We start from the raw sequence: 16474 nt of genomic DNA, 5'->3' as shown, positions 1-16474 counted from the left end.
ATTCACCTGCAACAAAACCCTTCCCAGCCCTACCCTTAGTACACCCCCTCCCACTGCTTTTGCCAGGCCTTGTGAGGTGGCAACCTTATGGCTGTCTTCTGCAGTACTTGTGCCAGATGAATCCTCCCTGACCAGATCCAGGGATTTTAGAGTCCCTTTACACCATTCTGTTCCCCATTTTTGCCAGTGGAAAGGAACTGGAGCGGGGATGAGGCTCTCATGCAAAATATATTTTCAATTGCATTTACCTACTTTGTGCAGAAAATGCATTTTGCTTGTTCAGTTTCCTACTTAGGGTTGCAGTTCGGGTAATGGGCTTTGGAAATCTTGTGAATCATAGAATCATAGACTATCAGGGTTGGAAGGGACCTCAGGAGGTCATCTAGTCCAACCCTCTGCTCAAAGCAGGACCAATCCCCAACTAAAACTTTGTGCTTGGATAGCAGAATATTTACGTGCTTGCCAGCAGATCCAGGTACTGATATTGTACAGATTTAGTCTTCTGGTTCAGAAAGATGTCTGGTCAAATCTGTTAATCCCAATAATATTTTAAAGCTGCTTTCAGATTTTTTTTCCATCCTGAAAATGTATAAGAATATAAACCAATGTAACAATCAAAATGAAAGAAATCATTGGAGTCAGCATCGTTTAGAAACAGGGCTCTGTGCAGGCTAACATCAGTGCCAAGGGTGCTGATGCACAGCTATGGAGTTTTTATCTTCCTCATCTACTGGTGAAGGACCCTCTCAGGAGTAGCTGCATATAGCAGATGAAGACAAATTGGAGAGATAGATTCTCTGAATAGGTGGGGCTCAATCTTTAAGGGCACTGAGCACCTTGTGCAGCATGCTGAGTACCCCCATCTCCCAATTAAATTAATGGGAATTGAGGGCACTCGGCACCTTGGAGGTGTTGCTCAGCAGTTGCAGAATTAGGCCCTGGGAGACCTAGGTACACTTTAATCAAATAATTACTAATGGGGGGCATGAGGGAGAGGCTGCAGGGAGAACAAATTAACCATCTACTTCTATTTGCTCAGTGGTTTGAGCATTAACCTGCTAAACCCAGGGTTGTGAGTTCAATCCTTGAGGGGGCCATTTAGGGATCTGGGGCAAAAATTGGGGATTGGTCCTGCTTTGAGCAGGGGGTTGGACTAGATGATCTCCTGAGGTCCCTTCCAACCCTGTGATTCTATGAATATCTGTGAAGGGTGTTATCTCTAGTTTCTTTTGATAGGCCCATAGCTTCTGAAATCCACCAATACCTCTTTTAAGACAAAACCAGGATGGATCTGTTCCCCTCGTCTCACACACTTAACGTTAGTGTTAAGTGGAAACATACCATGCACATTCTATCTTTTTAACCGGGAATTGATTTCACACTCATCACCACGGTATTCTGAGCGCTTAGATCTTCTCATGGCAAGAAGAGAAAAAATGTCTTGCATTCCTTAATTCTGTATAGTATTACTCAACAAAGCACACATGAGCACAACAGGCCAATTGCAAGCATATACTGTGGTTCCCATTTGAAGTCTACAAACAGCTTGTCAAAAAACAATTAACGAACTATGAAACATCTCTTGTATTCCCATAGCGTTCCCTAGTTTTGAGTCAGATTAAAGTTACATTTTACTGGTATAGTCCGAAAAACTGTGAAAATGTAGTAGCGTCCTCTGTGTTTTATTAGGAATTATGTCAGAGCAAAATACTGTGCCATATTCATGTATATAACATGGTATTTTACTATCCTACTACATATGTTTTGTATTCCATATTGAATGCCTACTACCCTAGCATTTTTAATGATCCCCATGCTCTCTTTCAGTTCTAAATTCCAGCTCAGTCTGTTGCAGATTCCTATAGTTTCACTGAAGCTAAACAAAACAAAACAAAAATCAAGAAATTTGAGAAGCATTATTCTTTATCAAACTGTTGGGCAGCTTTAAAATATCTGAACTGACTTCTACTATATAGGGCCTGATCCTGTATCTTTTGTGAGAATAAAGCACTTCTTATTCATGTGAGGTGCCAATGTTAAAAGGGCAGATGGGTTGACCAGGTAACTATAGGCTGGTTAGCCTGACATCAGTCCCTGGCAAAATAATAGAAAAGCTCACATGGGATTCAATCAGACTCATAGACTTTAAGCAGGGCCGTCCCTAGCTATTAAGGGGCCCTACGCAGCCGCATACCTGTACATTGCAGGCCACAGAACCTCAGCCACCCACCCACCCTGGTAACAGGCCCATAACCTCTGGCTGAGTTACAGAAGTCCTCAAACCATGGTTTAAAGACGTCGCGTTACAGAGAATTCACCATTTACCAATTAATAAAGAATTGGAATATAATTAATGCTAGTCCGCATGTTTTTGTGAAAAATAGGTCTTGTAAAACAAACCTTAATTTAATTATTTGATGGAGATTACACATTTGGTTGATAAAGATAAATGCATCAACAATCTATTTAGGAGTGGGGCCAGGGCCACAGCTGCAGCAGGGCCAGAGCGGAGCTGAGGACAGAGTGGGGCTGGGTGGCACTCCCTCCCCAACCCCCATGGGGGCTGGCTTGGGCTCCACTGCACCCCCCCCCCCGACATTCCTCCATGCCACACAGTTTGGGGACCATTGAAGTAAAAGCAGTTTAATGCTGTGGTTTATTTCATGAACTGTACATTAATAGTATGTACATACGTATGTATGTATGTCTTCCACTACATTGCCTTACTTTGACAGCCTGGCATTGACACTTAGACTAGTTTATTATTAACATAAACACATCTACCTAATGTAATCTATTGGATTTTTTTAACATAATGGTATTTTCATGTACTTGCATGGTCCAAAATTTGGGCAAAAATCACTAGAAAATGAAGTTTTTGTAAAACCTGGGAATTTTTCAGTAAAAATCAGTAAAAACTGAAAATGAAGGGTCTTACCATTGGGGAATCCTCATCAAATGATGTGTTTCTACTTGGGAAGTAAGCCCTACACTATTCAGCATTTTCATGAATGAGCTGAAAATAAATTTTAAATTACTGATGATAAAATTTGTATATGAGACAGATTGGCAAAATGGTATACAACAATGAGGACAGGACAGTCATAAGTTGGATCCAGTCCAACAAAATATGTTTTAATATAGCCAAATGCAAAGTTATACATCTAGGAACAAGGAATGCTGGCCAGACCCAAGGAATGCTGGGGGACTATATCGGAAAGCAGGACTCTGAAAAGGATTTAGGTGTCATCATGGATGAGCAACTGAACATGAGCTCTCAGTGTGATGCAGTGGCAGAAAGGGCTGATGCATTCCTTGGACATATAAACGGGGAGCAGTAAGTAGGAGTAGAGAGGTGATTTTAGCTCTAGTAATTGGTATGACGCATACTGGATACAGTTCTGGTGTCCACACTTTTAAAAGTATGTTGAAAAGAAAAAGCCACAGAAATTATTTGAGGGCTGGAGAAAATGCCTTACAGTGAGAGATTTAAGAGCGCAATCTATTTAGTTTATCAAAAAGAGGATTGAAAGATGACTTGATTACAGTGTATAAGTAGCTTAATGTGGAGAAAATACCAGATACTAAAGATTCTTTAATCTAGCAGAGAAGGGTTTAACAAGAATCAATGGCTAGAAGCTGAAGCCAGACAAATTCAAATTGGAAATTAGGGACACATTTTTAACAGTGAGGGTGATTAACCTTTGGAACAAGCTACCAAGGGGAAGTGGTGGATTATCCATCTATTCATGTCTTCAAATCAAGACTGGATGCCTTTCTGAAAGATATACTTTAGCCAACACAAGTTATTGCGCTCAATACAGAAATAACTGGGTGAAATTTAAGGGTCTGTGATATGCAGAAAGTCAAACTAGATGATCTAATGGTCCCTTATGATCTTAAACTCTATGAGTCTGAGTAGTGCAGTTGAGTTCAGCAGGACTACTTACAAGTGTAAAGATTAGTTGTGTGTGTAGGGGCTGGATTAGTAATGCATACCATGGGAAAAATCCGGACTTCACTGAAGTCAGTGAGAGTTTTGCCAGTGACTTCAGTGGGTCCTGGTTTTACCCTAAATTTTCAGTAAGGGCCCACTTTACAATGACTTGTGCACGTGAGTAAACTTACATGCATAAGCATTTGCAGGAGGAGGCCCCAAAATGTTTAAGACTTACACTAATATTTTGGTATTATAACAATACTGTTATCATACCCTCTCTTTCAGGAATTTAATACATTATGTGTATTTGATGAGGAGCTGGCATGCATAGCTCTGGTGATGCATTATTCTGCTTATATGCATATGGGTCACATTTACATGAGGATAACATGATGCAAAAAGAACTCAGTGTGGTAGGAAATACTGTAATTCCATTCATAAGGACAGGTCAAAATGTCTCTGCAGTTTCAGTAATTTGCCTGTTTGCATCAAGATGAAGCATGGCATGCTGCAACCTGTAATCTCTACAGGTCACCATTGTGTATAGCAGGCCATAATTCAGAACTCCACGGGCCACATTCTGCCCATGGAACACAATTTGGATGCCCTGCTATATAATAGAGGCTCTTGGATAATCTCAAACACTGGCAGTCATAAGGAATGTTAAGCATCATGAGCTGCTGGGGAACATTTAAAAGAATCACATATTTTTGAAGAAATATAATACAATTGCATTGTTCAGTACGTCTGCTAGTGATCATTTGCCAAAAGAATAAGTATTCGTTTATATATACACATACATATGTGTGTAATTTCCCCTGAAGATGGTCTGAGTTTTGCAGACAAAAATATTACTCTTAGGAAAATTTTTAGTTTTGTTTTTAATAAATTTTATGTTGTTTTAAATTGCTTCCTTTTTAAAAAATGTTGCAAGCCTCAGAGGTTACAAAAAATCTCTCTAGTCACCTCATGTTTATATATACATTAGTCTAAATATGTGTAGATATGTATAACTGATGTACAATAATGTGTAGCATTTATAGGGTGTTTCATCTTCAAAGCACACTATAAATATTAACTAATTCGCAGAATACTTCTATAAAGTATGCCTTTATTATCTCCTATTGCGGATGGGGAAACTGATGCAGAGACGTTAAGGGACTGATCCTTCAACCATCACTCACACTAGTAGGCTTTACTATATGTGTAGTCTCATTGACTTCAGCTGACTTACTTGTGTGAGCAAGGGTTGACGGATCCATGTCAGAGCCAGAAATAGAAACCCAGGAATTCCAGACTTTGCCTATCTTGTCACGACTCAGATAGGATGTTTAGATATCTTGTAGTGTTCTGCTGGACTGTAATTTGCCTCAGATGGATTTAGGTTATGGAAAGTTCTACAGTTCTTATTACGCACAGTTGATAAACAGCCATAATGTACTTTGTTTTAAAAAGATGTTATGATTTGTTTACACAATGTCTGAGGTTGCAACAACATTGGCGGACAGAGAAACTATTTGAGGACTTACAGGATGTGCAAGGTAGCATGGAAACGGAGGAAACATAAAGTCCCACAGGAAAATTTAAAAAGCAATTTCAATGGTGCAAAATTTCACTCCAACATTTTTGCGTGTTATTTTCCCAAGCTTTAGCATACCCTAAGGATTAAAAAGTTACCTAGACTGTGAAATAATTCCTTCACTCCTAGGGTATTGAGATTATATTACAATCTCAGAAACTCTTCTATCCCTTGGGCAATATTTTACACAGCTATGGCTTCATATTAATATTTTACTGCTATTGCCCTTCTAACCAGTCATGATTTATATAATATAACCTGCCACCTCTTTTACAATTGCATTTTATGGTTGTATTTGTAGACATTTCTAAAAGGAAATCTAAATCTTTCTTTGGTTTTCTGCTTCCTTGAAAGAATGAATGTGTGTTGTAATGCAGTTTATAGTAAAATTTGGAAGAAAAAAATACAGTACAAGCATAGGTTGAAATATTGCTCTCATTGATGCCAAGATAAATCCAGAGTAATTCCACTGAAGTAAATAGAGTTACTCTGGATTTGCCTTGGTGAAACTGAGAGGAGAATTTGGCCCCCAGATTTTTAAATGCTTAATTAAAAGCCAAATGCTAATGTGGCTGTACAACAAATTGCCTTCACGGTTCTTTTTAACACCATGTTCACAATTCTGCTCAGTTATGTAAGTGCAACTTTTATTGATGTCATTTGGATTTACACCTATGTAACTGAGAGCTGAACTGGGCCCAAAATTCTACAAAAGAGGCACCCGACATTTAATAGCAGATATCATGAGACATTGTTTTTAGTATTTTCAGTAACTAAATCTTGTTTTCAGGTTGTGGAAAACCAAACAGTCTTGAAAAATGTCATTCAAATCTGAACAAAATGTGCAGTGGTTGCAATTAGCAAGTCGACATACCGTCGATTAGTATGTAGTTATTTCAGTAGATACTGTGCTGTGAAGATGTTGGTAAATATTGACATTTTAATCTTGGCCAGTTCTCAGCGCTTAGTTAGTGACAGATGAACCTCATCACTAATCAGATGCTTCATAGTTTTATTTTTAGCAACTTATTTTAGAGTTTTCTGTACTGCCCATCACCTATGGAAGGTCCCTAGTGGTCTGCAGGAGTCTTGTGCTCATAGACTCTTAGACTTTAAGGCCAGAAGGGACCGTTGTTATCATGGAGTCTGATGTCCTGCACATTGCAGGCCACGGAACCTCACCCACCCACTCCTGTAATAGACTCATAACCTCTCGCTGAGTTACTGAAGTTCTCAAATCAAGATTTAAAGACTTCACGTTACTAAGAATCCACCATTTACTTTAGTTCTGCTCTTCTCCATTCCTGGTTGCAGGAAGCTCTGCTTGGGATATAATTAAATGCTTTTCCCCGAAAGACGAAAGTAGAGAGATTTCACTGAGCCCCAAAAGTGGGAAGAAAGCTTGAAAGACGGATGTCAGTACTTGAAAGACAGATGTCAGTAAGCAGCAGTGCTGCTCTTGAACTGGCTACTAATAGTGACAAGTTCACATTAGTCTCAGGGTATGTCTACACTGCAGCTAGAAATGTGCTTCCCAGTATGGGTGGCCAGTATGGGTGGGTAGCTCTGTTTGAGCTAGTGTGCTAAAAATAGAAGAGTGGCTGAGGTGGCTTAGACCAGCCACCTGAGTACATACCCAGGGGTCAGGTGTGATTGTACTTGGATGGGTGGCCCGTGCCTTTGCCCATGTCACCATGGTCACACTGCTATTTCTAGTGCAGAGCTAGTGTGTTTCTGTCTCCCTGTGCTGGGAAACACCTTCCTAGCTGCAATGTAAACATAGCCAGAATTGGCATTGGATCAACTGGAAACAAAAAATTTTAATTAAAAGTTGAAAAAATGTCATTTTGGGTTGAGCAAAAGTTTAATTTTAGTTTTTTAACTTTTTAAAAAATAAAATGGAAGAAAAATTCTAAATGAAGAGTCATTTCACACTGAAAAACTGTTTTGACTTTTTCAGAATTTTTTTCCCAGCTGAAGCAGTAGACAAATTGAACATGGATTTGCAAATATTTCAATGTACCCAAATATGCATTTTTCATCAAAAAAGAGTTGTGTCCAAAATATTTTGCACAACTGAACTCTGAACCTCTCTTGCATGGAGAAGTAATTTTCTTCAAGGTGTTAGAGGCTGTGATCCAAAAGAAAAAGACGCTTAAAATAACCCCCTGAAGTAAGTCTTTCACAAGGCACTGGGTTATTCACCAGACCACTGCGTAATTGGACAAACCACAACAACCTTTGCCTTAAAAGAGCTGCTTTTCAAGTTTAAGCTAACATGAATAAAACATCACATTGTGAACTACAGTTACCTAAAATGATATAAAGATTTCCTAGGCCTCATCAAAGAGCCATTTTCATATTGTACTTTTAGAAGTAAATGGAAGAACATGCCAGTTCAGAAAAATCTGCAAAGGGAAATGTAAAATAAATAAAAATTATAAAAAAGGTTTAACGGTATGTTTATATCTCAAAAGACCTTGGAAAAAAAGGGTTTATGGCTTTGATTGGCAGGAGGTATAATTTTGCTGTTTAATTTGTATTGTGCTAGGAAAGAAATCCAGAATATGCTTCTCTGATCTATGTAGTTTTATAAGCCCTGCATTTCACTGGACTATATCAGTCTTCCTTTTAAGGTTTTTTTCTCTTCCAAGTGTTCTTTCAGTTCTAGACCACATTAATTGCTTCCATGAGGCAGAGCTTTGTGATCAGAGCCAGTACCTAGTGAGCCCTCTTAGGCCTGGGCTCAAATGAACATCATATCTTTTGAGAAAAATAGCTTAGTAGTAAAGATATCCTCACAGAAGTGTCCACAAAAAATACAGACTTTTACAATATCATTGGTAGTCCTAATACGGGCGGCTGACTGGAAGATCTAGCAGTTCTATTTATTTTTCCTTCTTTTCTTGTTTTGTTTCATGGCCACTTTAATCTTTAGCATACAATGAAAGGTGTGTGAAATCTGAAATTATAAATCTGTTTATAGCTGTAACTCACTTTTCCAGCGTAACAGAGTTTGACACCATAATAAACACAATTTTTCGGTGGAAAGGTGCTTTTATAATTCTTTGTCCAGTCTCTAGTTCCTTTTTATTGTAAATTCTAAGGTAGCCTTTTATTCCTTTCTTCTTCCTCCTTTTTTTGTTCATGCAGCTGATTGATTTATTGTTCTGCTACCTGAATTTCAATAATCTCTGTTGACTGCAGTGAATATTTATTAACCAAAGTACAATGCCAGAGTCAACTGCACTTTCTCTTGCTATTGAATCCTATCAAGTGCCCGTGACTTCCAACAAATACTTTCTATTAGTGTTAAGGGGCGTTAGAAAGCATTTTCCCCCTTCCATGCTTGAGGTGTGACATAACTGATTATGCTCTGCCTCGTTACTTATGAACACAGAGATGCAGAGTGAACACTAGTGTGAGAAATATAGTATTACATTGAAATTCTGGCATGGGTACACACATATAATCCCAGTTGAGAGAGAACATGGCAGGAAGAAGAAAAGAGCACCACTTGACATCTTCCAGAATAGAGATTGAATAGGACTGCATCCCCAGAGCAGGGGAAGAATGGACCGAATAGGGGATACCAAAATGAGTTTGAGGAAGGGAAAAGGAAATTAACAACTGTGCTGCTTCAGTCTCTGAATGGCCAGTCTCTAAAGATAAGTTATGACTCAGATAGGTTGTTATTGAAAGTTATCACCAAACAGCTTTTCAGCTGCCTGTGTAATTTGGGTGGTTTCATTCCATTTCCCAAGGAACAGTTCTCCACATCCCCAGAATAAAAACCAACATGGATGGCAGTCTCAGCAGGATGCCAAGGAGTGAAATGGCCGTTGAGGCCGAGATTTCTTCCTGATGTGAGGTATTCCCTCCAGGTCAAGGTTGAGACATGTTGGTGGGTCAGTGTGGACATCCTTCACCCATGCTGCACTTTTTCTGTGGATACATGGATGACTTCAGTCTAAAGGACTCAGTCAGCACTTTTTGCCAATATTTGGTGATTACTTATTCTGTTCATTCCTTCTGAAGCATCTGGCATTGGCCACTATCAGAAGATAGGATACGGGGCTAGATGGACCTTTAGTCTGACCCAGTATGGCTGTTCTTATATTCTTATGTACTAGATTCATATGTTTAAGCAGTACAAAGTTTTGGGTGCTTACCTGAACTGGCCTATAAATACTAATCCTTCTATGGTTTGTCCATCACTAATTAATTACTCGATAGTTGTCATAATTTTAACAATACAGATATATCTTCATTTTATCACAATAATCTTTTATATGGCTTTATGAATTCACTGTATCCCTCCTCATAAGTGCTCAAAATTTGCATGAATACATAAGAGTATCAGTAAATTCATGCTTATGCAGAGGTGCAAAGTATGAGCATAGGGAAACACATTGTGACCAATGAGGTGATGGCTCAAATTTTTTGATCTGGGAAGTACATTCATTATATTGTATTAGCCAACAAATGGCATCCAGGAACTGTCTGACTATTCTGGATGAGAGAATTACCTCAGTATTCTGGTTCTGCTAATGCACCTCATTTCTCTGCCATTATATTCTTGGTCATGGTGTCATGCTAGCACAGCAGGTCTAGGAGTAACCTGCAGGTACTCATCTAGCTCTGGTTCAGAAGAGACTGAACAATTTGATTGAGAATGTCATTATGCTTGACTGATTGTTTATATTGTTGGACTGCTAAGAAGAGAAATTAGGCCAAATGCATTGCTAGTATAGGCAGGCTCAATACTACTGAAGTAAATGGAGCTGCATTCACTTATGCTAGAGGTAAATTTGACCCTTTGTCTATAAAACCCAGGCAGTGGACACTTAGGCATATTCTTTCAGTTATTTTATTTTAAGTATTATTTGCACTAAGGTTTGTGATTTTTCAAAGAAAAGCATGTGGCGAAAAGGAAAACAGCTGTATTGATTAACCAAAGAAAACGCATGCAAGATAAAGGATAATGTGTTCAAAGGACATATAACAATAGCACAATGCGCTAACATGCTGGGAATCTGAGCTTCGTACTCTGGCTTGGTTCCTGACTACTGGGGTGGCTGGAAGCACTGTGGAAGAGTTCTGTGGTGAACCACTGGCCACTGTAGTTCTCTGAGAGCTTCCGGGGCAGTATTGTAAGGCTGCAAATCCTGATCTCAACCCCAACACTGCATGAGAAGTGAATATACATGTGTAAATCAGTGCTATTATAATGTAAGTCTTCACTTTCCTGGTACCTCTTGGATAGATCATATTTTCTAACCTGCAGTTTAAGAACCTGTGTGATTTGCATAGCAGTGTATATCACTGCGTTCTGGATACGGTGGTGTAAATAAATGTCAGGTTAAGGTTAACATTGACATCAACAAGTAAATTACAAGACTGAATTGTTTATCTAAGATACGTTATGTACAATGATTTTACATCTTACTTTTTGCACGCTTTCATAGTGTTTCTTGATTATTAAGTCAGGTACAAATTATACTGTCAAATCTGAAGACTTCTTTTCTTCTGTACTGGAAGAAAGATGTCACAAAAAGAAACTGCAGTGCAGAGGGAGAGAGTTAAGCAAAATTTGTTACAACATTGTTTATGATCCAAGAGAAGCTATGAGAATCCCAGAGGGGAGAATGAAACATGTCCAAGAAAGGGGATGGAGGCAGCATTGGTTAAGAAGAAGAAGAAGCTCTACAAATGCACTGGAAATTTTGGAGAGCATTAGTAAATTTGATCCAAGGTGAGATGTTGGCATTGTGTGCCAGCTAGCACAGCCCTTTGTCTGCAAACATGGCCAAATTTAATGAAGTCCAAAACCATGCTGCTTAACATTCCTGGACTCATAAGGGAAACGAGAAAAATAATAGGGCAGGAAGCTTAAAATGATTTTGTAACTCTTTTCTTAATACTTTCTATAACATCACATTTCATAATTCAGCATATCCAATCCTATAGTATTTTACAATAATTGCTGGGTTTCTGTGAGTTTTATGTAAATTTTAGTTTCAAAGTCAAGGAAATCTCTTGTAATTCGGGACAGTTGATAGTTCTGAGCAAAATTGTGAAGGAAGAAGTATCAATACTTTCATAGTGAAATGGCTCTTCCTCACCTACAGAAACTACCTTCCATCACTGAAATAAAATCCTCAAAAAACAAACAGCAAAAAATTCTAGGTTAATGTTATGTTTTTATATAATTCTGAAAATATGATTTAATGCCAGTTTATCAATAATGAGAAGCTGCCTGATAACTCTTCCAGGTTAAGGAACAACTTTGGGTTATGTTCTGGGTTTGTGTGTTTACTGTAAGACTTGGCTTGGGCTAATCTAACCTGCATATTACAATTTTTAAAAAGTGTCTTGTTCTTAGTTGGCTAATCAGTTGCATTTCTGCAATTGCATTGATGCTGTCTCTTGTTTGTAGTCAGTTCTTTAATTCTGTTTCATCCTGGGCACCCTCCAGAAGACCACAGTTGACCTCTAAACGTTCCTTAGGCCCCAGTATGCATTGTAATTTGGTGACAAAATCATTGTGGGGTTATTTTGTCCAAAATTAAAAATGAAATCTTAATTCGTAGATATTTTTAATCCTGCAAGCCAGATTCCGTCCTACGTGTGCAGGGATCTCCTTGGGCCCTTAGGCACTGACTCCATGGGTGCTCCAGAGCTGGAGCACCTATGGGGAAAAAATGGTGGGTGCTGAGCACCCACCGCTAGCCCACCTGATCAGCTCTTCTCCCTCCCAGCCGGCGCCTCCCACCTTCTGCGATCAGCTGTTCCACGGCATGCAAGAGGCGCTGGGAGGAGGAGTGAGGGTGGGGTGCACTCGGGGGGAGGGGGTGGAATGGGGCAGGAAGAGGCAGGGTGGGAGTGGGACCTTGGGGGAAGGGGTGGAGTGGGGGTGGGACCTGGGGCACAGCAGGGGTCAAGCACACCCCGGCACATTAGAAAGTTGGTACCTCTGCTGGGGCTCACAGAGGAAGCTAGCTGAGGGGTAGAAAAGAGAAGGGAGAAAAAAGTATTATCAGCCCCTTCCACAGTGGTTCTACTAGGGGAGAACAGCTTTGTTTTACACTTGGGGTTCCCTAGAAGCCCCACTGGTGGATGCACTGCCTGTGTTGACCTTGTATCATCACAGGCTACTGAACACAGTTCATGGCCTGTGCCAATCACCTCTGGCCTCCGGAGACTGCTGGTAACTTGCACATGTGCATTACTGCTCCGAGTGGAATGAACTTACTGTCACCAGGGACCCACACCTTGGGGTCCACAGCTGTGAATCTGGCCTTCTATGTGTAATCTGGGCATATTGCTATATCTTTAAACCGCCTCTTCTTGGGTATCCTTGATCTGTCAGGTGTCACACTACATTATACACTCTACATCTTCCCTATTAAATTATTGAGCCTCACTCATTATTTCATGTCCTGTTTAACTATTTGTATAGAAACAGATCATATGTAGAGACAGACCATAGAGTAAAGTTGGGAGACTTCTTTGTTGAATATACAGTATACTAGTTCTTAATGCAGAGACATGTTATGCAGATTAAAGTTGGGGTCTATAATGAACGGAAGATTGTGGCTGTATTTATACTTTTAAAGAAAAGTTGGACTAGCTTGGAGGATAACAGAATGCACAATCAAATATATTTTTTAAATTGTTTGATTTAAATACTGGCTGTTGAGAAGACGTTGCTACTATGATCATCAGAACACTTTTACAGGTGGGAAATAGCTGTCACGGTAGAGTAAAGTAAAAAAATTAGCACCTTTTAGATAATGTGCCATGAAATACTTCCTATGGGCTAAATCCTGCAGACCTTACTCAGATAATTCTCTCATAAACTTCAGTGGGAATCTTGTCTGAATGCAGACTACAAGATTAGGCCTTATGCTGTCCATTCTCACATTGCCCTGGCCTTCCACTCCTTGTATACCCATTTATAATAACAAGGATGTGACAAAGGAATGGAAATGTGGCTGCAGTCAAGACAGCAAGAAAGAAGCACCTGCCATTAATCCTGAATGTATAAATGTAGCTTGTGTCTGTACTCAGGGGCAGCAACAGCTGTAAAATATAGTTGACCCTTACTTCAGCTTTGTTCTCAGTTGGCAGGTGCCTGGACGCCTTTCAGTCTGCTTTGGAATACCCTGTTTTAAAAAGAGCAGTATTTATCACCTAATTATGAATGCAAATTTTGCATGTGTTTGTGATTTACGAGGCCTTGCTTATGCCAAAGAGGCTATAAACTGTATTTGAAAATGTATGGCAGTCTGCAGTAGATAATTACTCTTTGAGAAAAGAGCCTCTGTTTCCAGTGAAAACATAGTAAAGTTATTTCAGAAATGTTCTGACCTCAGACGTTTCACATAACAGACACAAAATGCTTTCACATTTGTGCAGCAGTTAGAGGCCTGATCTCTGCCATCTCACAGATGAAAGCACAGAAAGCTCCTTTGGAAAAAGGGCAAGATGTCTCTGTTGCAGCCTTCGAAATTAGCATTTTTTTAACTCACTCAGTTCTTTGTTTCTATGCTCTTAAGAAGAAAGAATAGAGTTTTTGGGAAAAACAAACCCCCTGCAACACTTGCCCTCCTTTAAACAAACCAGTCCCCAACTCTCACCCCACCTCCACAAACATCTCTTTGCCTCAGACCAAATCTGTACAGCCTTTCCTCCCTCTCCCGAAAACACACACATCAATAAAACCTGCAGTACAACCTTGGGAGAATTTCTCCACACAAATGGAAAGAAGATGTCAAAGGCTGAGGGTTGGAGATTTCTTTCTTAAAGTTCCCAAAACAATGGAAATGGTATTCTCAAAAATTAGAGCTGGGTGAATACAGCCATAAAATATTACTTGAATATTCTTACAATGAAATGCCACTGATTCCCTTTACTGGTATTTACAAGAGCTAATTTTTATTTGCAAGAGAGCTCACAGAAAGTAAAAGCATTGTGAATAAAAGTACAAGTGTTTGTGAGAGTATTTACACCACAAATGCGCTTGTGGCCATTTTGAAAAGATATTTTTGTTTGTTCATACAGTAGATTTGTTGAACATTAACAAATACTTTTGGATAATTTGTAAGCAGAAAGGTGCATGCTTTTAAATTATAAAATGTCCAATCAATAAACAGAAACAATACCATGTGACTTGGGTAACTAGCCATATTGTGCAAAAAAGCAAATACTCACATCAACCAATTTGAGCCATCAGACAATTGTGAATAATTAACTAATTCACAGAAGTCAGGGTTTTTTCATGGATAATCTACAATGAGAAAAGAGGGCAAAAATCATTGGATAAGTTATTTGAAACAAATAGTAGAACCAGCTCTATTAAAAATCATAAGCTGGATTCACATTCATGTTCCCAGAGCTCTAGCATGTCTCCTGGGAAGAAGGTCGTGGTGGTGCAAATTGACTGCATCCTTAGTTGTGTCATAGTGGACTAATTACATACTTGTGAGCCCAACAAGTGCGTGGCACTGGTCGGGAAGGGCTGTAGCTGCAACAGTTGTACCATGCCTTCAGCAGTTTCTGCCAGTGGAGTTTCTGTTGAAACCAGACTGTGAATAACTGCATTCCAAGAGAGTACAGTGGCAGTAAAATGCTCTGCCCTTCCTTAAGTTGAGTTGAATACCTTTGGGTTGCAGAGGCCTCACTAGCACAGGGAGTGTAATATACAGCGTTACTGAATCTGGGCCCTTAGCTATAGTGCACAATTGGTGGGTCGTCAAGGGTCAGTTAAAGGATTATTTTTTTTAAGGTAAGGGAATGTAACCACAGTCGATATTGTATTCTCAGTTCAGTGGTCACCATTTTAAAGTCAGTATTGACCAACAATTATTACACACCTGCTATACTCTCAAACACTATTCTGCAGTAACTATTGGTAAATGTTGATATATGTTTGTCTGAGAGCTTGCAAGCTTGATATATATATATATATATATATATATATATATATATATATATTCACATGTTTTAAAGCAGGCCTGCTGAAAATGTGCTGCGTTATTATCCCTTTGAGTCACATCAGTACAAGCATTCATGGGGTCAGTTGCTGACACAGAATATAGAATTCTGCATGCAATTTTAACTGTTTGTCATGTGAACCTCAGTGTGTAAGCTGACCAAGTGAATGCACACAGACAAAAGTTCATCACAAGTTTATCTGTTTTAACTTGTTTTTTAAACTTCAGGGAGGGACAGTGTCCAGCCTCTGTGTGGGGATATAAGGGGGAGAGGGCCACAATGACAGTCATGGTATTCAATTGAGTGCAAGGGCTCCACTCCTCTAGCTGCCCCAAAGGAGAAATGGGAAGGAAAGGAGGAGGCCAGGGCTTGATTCTTCCCCCCTGCACCAGCCAGAAGAGATGGCCTGCTACAGAAGTTAACATACATTGCGTCTCTTTAAAAGGTGTAGTAGAAGGGGCTCTCCTTCATGCTGGGGAACCCTTAAAAATGCACCAGAAACCGGCTAGCACGGGAATTTTCAAAGCTTTTTTCGCTGTAGCCAGCATCCTAATAGACAGTGTTTCATGGGCCACTTCTTCCATTTGCAAGTCATGCAAACCACTTCCCCTGCCATTTATGATTATGAAATCCTTCTGGCAGTTATAGTGCTTGGTTACATGGAAAAGTAGCACTAGGAAGATAGTTAGTTTTAACTATGCTGCGGGTGGTGCCGCTCTCTGGTAGTGGTGCTTTTTTCCTCTCCTTCTCTTGTAGCCATGGCCCCTTTTGAACACAACTAGACTGGGCTTGTCCTCTTTGTTTCCAGATGCTTTTACCAGTGACCATACTCTTATTTGCACTGAAACACCTGGACATCTTCAGAAGGAGCTGGAAGCTTGTAGGCAGAGACAGCACCATTTAATCTGCCAGTTCTGTGCAGACTACCAGCAAGTGATCCACAAACCACAGCTTAA

General features: G+C 39.6%; 1 protein-coding gene across 1 annotated transcript in view; it reads left to right on the top strand.

Moving 5' to 3' along the window:
* COL25A1 (collagen type XXV alpha 1 chain) overlaps positions 1-16474 on the top strand; it is a 428953-nt gene that overhangs the window by 269091 nt on the left and 143388 nt on the right. The gene's annotated exons all lie outside the window — the stretch shown is intronic.

This window comes from Eretmochelys imbricata, chromosome 4 (genome assembly GCF_965152235.1).
Source record: "Eretmochelys imbricata isolate rEreImb1 chromosome 4, rEreImb1.hap1, whole genome shotgun sequence".
Taxonomy (NCBI): domain Eukaryota; kingdom Metazoa; phylum Chordata; order Testudines; family Cheloniidae; genus Eretmochelys; species Eretmochelys imbricata.
This window is presented reverse-complemented; position numbering and strand designations above follow the sequence as displayed.